Below are 10834 nucleotides of genomic sequence, written 5' to 3'. Positions count from 1 at the left end.
GTTACCAATGTTCTCTTGAACCAATCCATCGAAGAAATTATTCGAAATTTCTATGCCAATTGCAGCATTGTGTACCTTGGATGGTAAGAGAAAATGGCCTCTCAGTGAGTTCTCTCTGAGGTTTAGAAATCTCAACATTGTATTGTTCTCCAGTAACCAAGTTGGGAACATACTAGTTAAGTTGCAATGGGAAAGATCAACTTCTCTTAAGTTGTACTGGCTAGACAGAAAACTGGGAAAAGAATTAGTTTGGTTTTTGTTAAGATTGGAATTTGAGAGTAGCAGTTCCTTCAATTGGAACAGAGGAGCCCAAGGAGGATGTTCAGTTTCTAACTCTAATATGTTTCCACCACTTCTAAGGTCAATTACCTCAAGTTTGGAATTATTAGCAAAGGTTTTGAATGTAAATGTTCCCTCAAAGTCATTGTATCCCAGAAAAATGTGTGAAAGGGATGATGAGAGGCTGGTTATGAGAGAAGATGGAATGTTTCCTTTGAATTGGTTATGGGACAAATCTAAAATTCTGAGGGATTTCAGATTTTCGAGACAGAGAGGAAGGTTCCCTTCAAAATTATTCCCACTGAGATTCAACTCTTGAAGCCTCTTCATTCCACACAAAGCTGCAAAAGTAAATGAAGTTAGTAATCTCTAGCTAGCTAGCTAGCTACCATGGTTTTGTTCTCTGCTATATGTTGATGTTCTTCTACTACTACTATTACTATCAATATGTCAAAAATTTCAGCCCTAACTACCTGGGTTAGATCAGCCCCGCTAGTTTGGGTAGGACAATCTTTGGGGCCGGGTATTTAGATAATTATATATGAGGTTCCTCTGCACGTACCAATAGGTGAACGTACATGTGAGAGCCAACCACTTGTCCTATTTTTGGCATTTACAAGGGGAGGAGGGGTTTTTATGAAAACAAAATTAAAATGTGATTGGCTCTGAGATGTACGTTCACCTGTTGGTACATGAAGATGATCCAATCTCATTATATATATCAACTTCTAATTAAATGCCATTTTACACCTTATGATTAGAACTGAATTTCGCTTATTGTTACCTTGGATTGCTTGGGAGGAGCAATTGAAGTTATTGGAACTCAAATCCAATGACTGCAAGTCACGAAGAGTAGCTAATTCTGCACCAACAACAAGAAAGGAAAACACAAGATTAATCATCATCATATTGGGTGATGTAATCATCAACATAACTACTCATCATGGATCATTTTTTTTTTACCTTGGATTGCTTGGGACGACCAATTTAAGTAATTGTGACTCAAATCCAACGATTGCAAATTATGGAGATTGGTTAATTCTGCATGCACCAAGAAAGGAAAACATGAGAATCCTCAAATTATTAAGCAGGCCAATAAAGGTGAGGAGAAGAGTCTCAACTTACAAGTATCCTTCAGCTACATAATTAAATGTAAGTAGTAGTATTCTTTTATTATTTCATGAGCAAATTATGAATGAATTACCATCTAGACAACATATATATACCTTCCATATGAAGCAATCCTTCCAAATTGTTGTCACCGAGGGACAGGGTCCTAAGGGATGTCAGGGCACCCAAAAATGAAAGTATACTGTTGTTCAAATTGTTTCCATTTAGGTATAAAGCCTCCAGCTTTGCCAATTCAACCATACTTGTGGAGCCTACACGTACAAAAGCATATATATATATATATATATATATATATATATGTGGGTAAATGAGTCAATAGATTAAGTAGCAAAGTAATTTTTCTGTCTTTAAGAAGGTATTAAAATTTATTTTTTAAGTAATGTGTTTTTAAGGGGACAAAAAAATCATTTTGCAGCCTTGGGTCCAAACCCATATGTGGTTGTATGTGAAGACAAAAGACTGGATTGTCCATCAGATTTTCTTTGCTTGAAGATTATCTTACCAAATTAATTTATGGCCAAATAAAGAAGAACTGAAAAGCAAACATTAGCTACAGTACAAATCTTAGCACGATGCAGAAAAAAATAAAAATCACAAACAACAATCACAAATCAAGCGACGAAATACAAGACATCATACCCCCAACACAACGACTCTTACCTTGTTTTGTTTGCGAAGAGGCCTCAAGATAATTACTACTCAAATCCAATGATTTCAAGTTATGCAGAGTAGATATATATTCTGCACACCATAATAATACATCAGGAATGGTTTGATATAAACTATAAAGACAGAGGGAGGAAATTTAAGAGGCCGGGTTGGGGATAATAAAGCAGCAAGAATTATATATATTCCAAGTGTGAGCATGCAGTATTAATGTATAACTTATAAGGATATGTACCTTCCAAATCATTAATTGATCCTTGAATGCCATTTCGTCGAAGAGACAAAATCTGAAGGGACTGGAGTTCACCCAAGGATGGAAGGATACCATTGTTGAAGTTATTATTTGATACGTCTAAGACCTCTAGCTTTCTCAACCCACCCAATCTTTCATTACCTGCATATGAGATTATTGAAGTAAAATAAAATGAAGAAGTACTCAAATTATGGAAGCATAAAGAGTGATAGATAAATATACCTTTCTTACTGATCCAACCATTAATTGCATTATAAGATAAGTTGAGGTGTTGCAGTTCTTTGAAGGCAGAAAATAAGGTGATATTTATATAGCAACTACTCTCCCCTAGATGTGCACCAAATTGTTCAAGTTCTCCAGCTATATCAGCAAGGGAGAGTTGGATGACTCGACCAGTAGTAGTATTACACTTTACTCTCTCCCAACAACAACAATCACTCCCTCTCTCACCATCAACGCCCTGCTGCCATGATGGTAAGTACTCCTCATCAATAGAAAAAATGTCCCAAATGCAAGAAGCCTTGAATTCCAAGAGAGCATTCTTCTCCTCTTCCAAGCACCCCAAACAACACCAGTGAAGTTCAAATAGTACTAATAAAACTAACGGAACCCATAATAAACACTTCACCAAACACAAGCACTTCATTTTTTTTATTCTTTATTTTTTTGTTTTTAACACGGAAAAGAGATCGATGAAAAACTTCAGAAAGATCGATCGAGTATTATAAATCTTCCAACTCCAAACTCTTACCTCCTCCTCGTAATGCTGATACTGAAACAAATGGAGGCCGGTATAAATAAGTAAGGAAGCCCCCTTGCATTGCATCCATACCAACAATGAATGAAGTTGGATGGAAAATTCGTTGTTTGGTGGTGGAATTTATGTTTCACACCCGAAAACCCCATCTGGACTTGACTTGACTTGACTTGTTTGCATATCTACTGTACCGTACTTAATTTAAGACGCGTAAAACGTAAAACCTGAAATGCTAAACAATAATAATGTAAGAGGCAATAATTACTATCATCATGTCCCTACGCTCACCCTATACTTATTCCTCCTCTACTTTTGAACTTATTTTTCTATTTCCCCCAAAAAGGCAAATTCCACCGCTCCTTCCTGGAATTTGTGTTGTGCACCCGAAACTCTATCTTTAGGGACCATACAGGCGTTGTCTTAAGGGCGCGCTCCATCCCCATTATGCTTAGTTCGGTGATTCATGGAGAGATCATGGCTATTCGTAGTGCCCTATTGCTGGCTCTAGATCCGGGCTACAACAACTTGGTGGTAGTTTCGGATAGTAGGGATGCCATCCTATTTATCGAAGCGTATATCTCCTAGTTGGGAGATGGAGGGTTTAGTAGATGATGTTGTTAACTTGAAATCCTCTTTCTCATCTATTTCTTTCTCTTTTGTTCCTAGGGCTATGAATATTGTTTCGGATGCCCTAGCCAGAAAACCCTGTCACTTGGGTGCGTGGCCATTGGCCAAATTCTATTCGGTGGCTTCAGGACCTCGTGGGAATGAAGTCACCTGGTTGTACTCCCCTTTTCCATCAATAAACTTCCCTTTACCAAAAAAAAGTAAGATGCGTAAACGTTATACAAGGAGAGGCAATAATCGAATCAAATTTTGCTGCAACAAGGCTGGCAGCCGAGGAAATGGAATCTTAAAGGGTATTTTAGAAAATATTAAAATCTAAATAGACGAATGATAAGCTATAATGTATGTAATATAATATCAATTTTGTCTCCTCTAATGGACAAATTAAGAACCAAAGTGCACAAAGCCGGATCCATATATAAGTGTTTTAATTTATTTTTTTCGTAATAAGAAATTTATTCATGAAAATGTGATCAGCACATAGCTTCTGAATTACAAGCTTCAAGAATCCATGAAGTAGATACAAGTTATTCAGTCTTACACGTTAAAGATTGGTCTTTCCTAACAAGGGAATCAGTCCAACTATTTCCTTCTCTTAAAATAAAGGGTTTTTGACAAATACCCCCTAAAAATGTTCATTTATCCAAATATTCCCTTGTAACTTTTTTAATTGCAAATTTCTTCTACGTTCAAAACAGTGTAGCACTTTGGTCTAGCCCGTTAATTTGGAATGTTAAACGTTAGTTTTAGGAAATCTAATAACCAAAATAACCGTCTAATAAAAATCCATCAAAATTAATGAATAAAATGAAGAATTTTCAGATCTACTCACCAGAGGAGTCTTGGATCCCAATGCTGCGTGATCTTCGCCAAGAAAAAGAAAAGCTTCCATCAATAACAGATGACACCCCCCCCTCCTAGTCTCCCTATTCCTCTCCATTCCTATTTGAATCTTCACCAAATCTTCTCCAGAATCTCTAGTATTTCATCGAAAACCTTTGAACTAGTCTTCTTCTAATTCTAATCGCAAGTTCTCAAAAATTTCCAAGATTTTGAATCCAAACAAACAACGAAAGCGGAAATATTTCCTTTGCTACTTGTCGTGTGTTGATTGGCATATTAAACACCAGCACTCTCCCAAAATTTTACTGTCAGACTTTTCCACACTTACGTCCTTACCACACCAAATGGCACTTGGACATCGCCTCCAGATCCTTGCCCGGCTCAGTTCTTCCTTCCTCTAACAAGGGGATTAGAATGATCACATTACCTCTGTCCAAATACTCTGTCCGGGTAAGATCCACCTCCCCTCTATAAGAGGAACTGGGAAACTGGGCCGTGGGAGATAATTTTCCAGCAGTTCAGTGACTTCAGTCACTATACTAGGATCTCTTGTCAATCAATATACCATGCAACACATGGAAATTGCCGTATTTGTCCTGCTTGCAGGATTTTATTTTGGGAAAATTACATGATTAGCTACTTTTGGGTTTTCATTTACAAAACTGTCCACCCTATGTTTGAGTTAACAAAAAAATAAACAAAAACAAGTTAAAGTTTACAAAACTGGACAAAATAGTGCCTCTCCCTCCTAAAATTACTTTTTTAGACATTCTTACCCCTGCCATTGCCTTCTCGCCCAGGCATCCTCCTTTCCCTGCAAACCACCCCTGTCCCCGCCACTGCCATTATCTGTTACCCAAACCCGCCCCTCCCTTCCCTTCCCTTCCCTGTGATTACCCAGGGTGCCTGGGCGAGAAGGCAATGGTAGGGGTAAAAATGTTTAAAAAAGTAAGTGAGGGAGGGAGAGATACTATTTTGTCCAATTTTGTAAACCTTAACTTGTTTTTGTCTATTTTTGTTAATTCAAACATAGAGTGGATAGTTTTATAAATAAAAATCCAAAAGTAACTAATCATGTTATTTTCCCTTTTATTTTCTACATGGGACTTTTAAAAGCAAGGGGATGTTTTGATTGACTAAATCAACTAGCGAGCCCTACACAAGGCACATCAATCATCTATGGCCCATAGTTCTCTTTTTTTTTTTGGGTTAATTTCAGGGGCATCCCTTGTAAGTATTTTTTTTTTTTGGTGCGACCTGTAAGTATATAATATATCACGGACATACCATATTTTGGAAAAATATCCCAGAGTGCCGTTAAATTGCTGTTAATTTTTTCATAATGACGAAGTTATCCTTATCATAGGGTGAACTTTCCATAATACCCTTAAGAGTAAAACCCCAAATTACAAAACACTCTCTTCATCGTCTTCGTTGGTTTGAAGGCGGAAGAATCAATAACAGGGAAAAGGGGCTTTCTGTGTTACCCTGTGAAGGAAACGAGTGGCCGAGTCAAGGATTATCTCTTTCTCTCAGTTCGAACAAGTCTTCTAGTATTGGATTACAGTCGTTTGAGCTCAAAGAAACGACGAGTCATCAACATCAATATATGCCGGAAGATGGGTTTTTGGGAAAAGTTGTTGCAAATGATCTTCATCAAACACAGACTCATCACTTCGAGCTCAAGAACTCAAAGTACTTGGTTCCTACTCAGGAGCTCCTGAATGATTTCTGTAAACTCAGAATATAACAGACAAATCAACTAAAGCAGAAGCCCTAGAAAACCAATCAATGGGAAGACGAAGATAGTTCTTGTAAGCAATCTCTTTACACCCCAGGCCTTCTTGAATAGCATAAACGAAAAGCTAAATTGATTTCCATGCTTGAAGAGGTATTCTATTTGATTCCTTTTCATCTTATTTTTACTCCCAATATCTCTATTAGATGTTCTTTTCTTCTCTGTGGAAAGTTGGGAACTTGACCCTACTTTTACATGGTTGGTTGATTGATTGGGTCTCAAGACTTGATTCTTGAACTAATTGAGCGACTGCGGGCCTTCACATTAATGCTCACATCACGACAATTTGAGCATTTCATTAATTTTTTGAAATTTCTATTATTTTTCTTTGGGAAAAGGTTTTATACACGATCGTGTAAACCGTATAGAGGAGAGAGTCTCTCACAAAAAGTTAGAAAATGCATAAATACCCACCCATTAATTATTGCTTTGAAACTCCCACCCTCTCACATACACGATTTACACGACCGTGTACAAAAACTTTCTCCTTTTTCTTTTCATGGAATCTCACTATAATATTGTATGTTTTCTTCCTCCAAATTCTGTTGCTTATGTGGATAGAAGATACAAGCAATACTGTGACTGGATGAAGGTTGTGATGTCATCTTTTGAAGCAGACCGGTGCCAGAGCTGCAACGATGTATTCCGCATCGGCTTCTAGGTTTCTGAGAGTTGGGATTGTGGGACAAATAAAGGCAACCAAGAAAGCAATAGGGGAGAAAGACCCAGTTGCACTAGGAACAATATGGTCAAAATGAACATTTCAACTTTCGGTGGTAACTGTGCTTAATGTCAAGGGAAAGGTTGATATTTTGACAAGGTTTAATATATCCAAGCTATATTGTATATTTATAAGGGGTGTCCGTGAAATTAATCCTTTTTTTTTTTTTTAAAAATGAGAAGCGACAGGTCTCCTTTGCCTTTTCTATGCGGGACTTCTTGCATTAGAAAGACAAAGTGGAAAATCCTACCACTGCCAAGCGTATACAGCACTTACCGTGTCTTGACTCTTGACTGGCTCAATAATTGAGCCGCTGCACTTTCCTAGTGAAATTAATCCCTTTTTTTTTTTTTAAATGAGAAGCGACAGGTCTCCTTTGCCTTTTTCTATGCGGGACTTCTTGCATTAGAAAGACAAAGTGGAAAATCCTACCACTGCCAAGCGTATACAGCGCACTTTCCTACTTTCTTCTGACAAGGCTATAAAATGGATTTTTCTACGGAGTTTTAAGGCCTTACGTCCTTATAGCGGACCAAATGGGTGGACATGAAGCTGGTTCAGTCACAGTCACGCACTATAAATGGATGGACCCATTGTTTTAAAACGAAAGGTTTTCTTGACGACTTGACCTATATTAGGGAAAATAAAGGTCATTTGATTTGACCTTTTGTGAATTGATTGTTATGTCACTATAAATTCCGATTGTTTGTTCTAATTTTACTTCACTTTACTGTTAACCAAACAGGGCCTTAGAGCGAGAGAAAATAACAATTTCAATGGTTGTTTATGATTTAGGAATTAGGCTACTCTTTGTCCTTTCATTGTAAGAGGTGGGAAGGCATTTTATGCAACTGGTAGCAATTAAGTAATATCTGGTTGATTGGAGGATTAGTGGCTCTCAAATTGCCTAGCGAGAAAGTGGTCATGTCCAATGGAAATTTGCTAGACAGGAATAGTGCACAGAACCTTTGTGATCTGTGCGAAATTTGCTTATTGAATAGCTGATAAGATGAAGAGTCTAATTAGTTTGGTATTTTGTATTAAAGATTTGAATATCCATTCAGAGTTCAGAGAGAGATGGATCTTCGTAGGGGCTAGTATCCTCTGTCTCAGTATAGGAAGGCTGTTTTCTACCTCCAACACCCCCCCCACCCCCACCCCCTAAAAAACAAAAGAATTTAGGCCAAAAATATAAAAGAAATCTTCATTTTCACCAAAGAAAGAGGGATGGAGATGTTGGACAAGTTCCCTGGCTTGTGTTTGTTGCATCATTAATCAACTTTTTTTTAGAAGTTTTAAAAAGTAAGTGCTTAATCGGTTTCTTTTTCATCCTTTCTTTCTTCTGTTGTACCAGTTAGAAGTTCACAATTCATGGTGGTTAAAGTGATTTAGCTGTTCCTTTCTGACCAATTTCCCTTATTTGTATATCACTTTTTTTTAGATATGAGTTCAAGACAAATCACGAAGAATGGGTTAAAACAGTGAAGCCCGAGTTAGGACGTGATGTATCTGCTCAGGTTCTTGCAGCAGTTAACACTACACAAGACAACAGTAAAACTTTCTATAAAGTCAGGACTGAAATGCGAGCTGCACTCAGCAGTCTCTTGAAGGTATCGTGCCCTTGTTCATGCTGTTCTTCTCAAATTGCTTTTAGTTTTTGTTATTGTGAATCCCTAATCTATAACAGTTTGATTTATGTACTTTATTTCTTGATCATCAATGTAGTGACTACACTTTCTACTGCATGCTGGACCTAGTTTTTTTCACAACTGTTCTGCACTTTTGGTCTACTACTTTGCACATTGAAGTTGATGGAAAATGATGGGTCCTTCTTGGTACAATTTTAATGTCTTTCTTCTTATATTTTTCTGTTGACTCAGGAAACTCGTTAATACTATAATTCATTGTTTAGATAGTCCTTAGCCAAGATAGGGGATGCATCTACTTTCATTGACAATTGGATTTTCAATTTCCCAGCTGTGGTTCAAGATGATAACACCGATCCTGAAACTATGAATTTAACTCACAAATCTCAACATCATAGTAGGGACTTCGTTGTCTGTACTTCTTGGCTTCCATTGGAACAAGAATTTCATCTGGGAGACGAGATGGCAGATGGGCAAATGCGTCTGATAAAATGGGGCACAACACCAGTACCATAGTAATTTTTAGGCTCATTAATAAACAGTAGTTCCTTGCTTCCCTTTCTTTCATTGGTATTCGGAACGAGTTTATCAAAATTTTAAAATTTCAATTTGATTGCTTTTAGTTCCATCATTCTCAGGTTTGCATCTATAGCTTGCTTCTGTTTGGTCCTTTTTCTTTCCTTATATTTCCCCATACCTTGCATCATTATTTCTTTTATGGTTCTTTGTCTCAGGAAGATGGAATATTAGTAATTCCAACTATTTCAGATTCTACGGGAAAGCTCAATTCAAACAAAACCCTATCCACCGAGTTCCATGATAGAGCATTTGCATTACTGAGCATTGCAAGCATGTCTGGTTGTTGCTAGGTAGTTTACTTTGATATCTATCTGTTCCATTATTGGGTTTATAATCTAGTGGGCTTATATAGAAGTACTATTTCTTCTGGTTGCCAGGTTACTGTTCCATTAGGAAAGCATGATGGTACTCCTTTCTCTGTATCATTTATTGCGTCCCATGGAGCAGATAAATTCCTCCTTCGTAGTGTTTTGGATATTTACACTTCTCTTCAAGAACAAGTCAGTTTAGTGTCAAACTCATTGCCAGTACCAGATTCTGACGGTAGCATCGATACTTCAGAACTTTTGAAAGAAAAGGTTTGTTTTCTCACCTTATCATTGTTGATTTCTATGTGAACATGTAAAAGAAGAGATAAATATCTAAATTTATCAAGTACTTCAGAACCAATTAAGTCGGTTTTGACGTCAAGTACATGTTTATGAGATAGGTTTGTGTAGCATGCTAAAAGTAGGCTTACAACTTGCTGAGTTCTTCTTTAGTATTACGAAATGGAATATGATTCTCTCTTGTCTGTATGACTAGAAGAACATATGACATGGCACTGTTATTCACGATTACCATTTCTCCTTGTCATGCTTTCTTATCTCACTCCTTTTAACCTCTATGCAGGGAAATGCTGCTTTTAAGGGAAGGCAGTGGAATAAAGCTGTTAGTTACTACAGTGAAGCCATCAAGTTGAATGGAAATAATGCAACCTAATACTGCAACAGAGCAGCATCATATTTAGAATTAGGGTGGTATGTTACATTTTGGTTTTTCAGAATTATCCTTTTAGCATTTCTTTCCATATCAAAATGTCAATTAATGAAATTCCCATTTCTCAATTTGTGCAGCTTTCAGCAAGCTGAAGCTGACTGCACTCACGCAATATTACTAGACAAGAAGGTAATAAATAAATAAATAGTGTTACACATATTTCTTTTTTTGAGCATGGTTACTTTTAAATATATTTTCTCAGAAATTAAGATTCTGCTGTTACTCCAAATGACGCTACTGTTCAATTATGTTCAATGCTCTTTTTGGCTAAACTTTGGCCAAAACCCCTTTTGTGTGTACTGATAAAGAATTTCTAGGGAGGGTAGTTCTAAATTGCAAAATGTTCTGCAAAATTTGATCATCACCACCACCATGGAATCACCATGTCACCATTATATTAATCTTTTTAGGTTACACCTATGCATAGTTGTCAAGGTTTAGCATAGGCTTCCATCACCACCACCCAGGAATCACCATGTCACCATTATATTAATCT

General features: G+C 37.1%; 1 long non-coding RNA gene and 1 pseudogene across 1 annotated transcript; both read left to right on the top strand.

Moving 5' to 3' along the window:
• Positions 1-10834, top strand: part of LOC122665082 — a 53526-nt pseudogene that overhangs the window by 39699 nt on the left and 2993 nt on the right.
• Positions 8599-10299, top strand: LOC122665092. Its single transcript, XR_006333431.1, has 3 exons — positions 8599-8685; positions 9456-9878; positions 10192-10299. It is a non-coding gene; the product is annotated as an uncharacterized LOC122665092 (long non-coding RNA).

The sequence above is a fragment of the Telopea speciosissima genome, chromosome 1, assembly GCF_018873765.1.
Source record: "Telopea speciosissima isolate NSW1024214 ecotype Mountain lineage chromosome 1, Tspe_v1, whole genome shotgun sequence".
NCBI lineage: Eukaryota > Viridiplantae > Streptophyta > Magnoliopsida > Proteales > Proteaceae > Telopea > Telopea speciosissima.
Note: the sequence above shows the minus strand (reverse complement) of the source record. Positions and strands in the feature narration are given on the sequence as shown.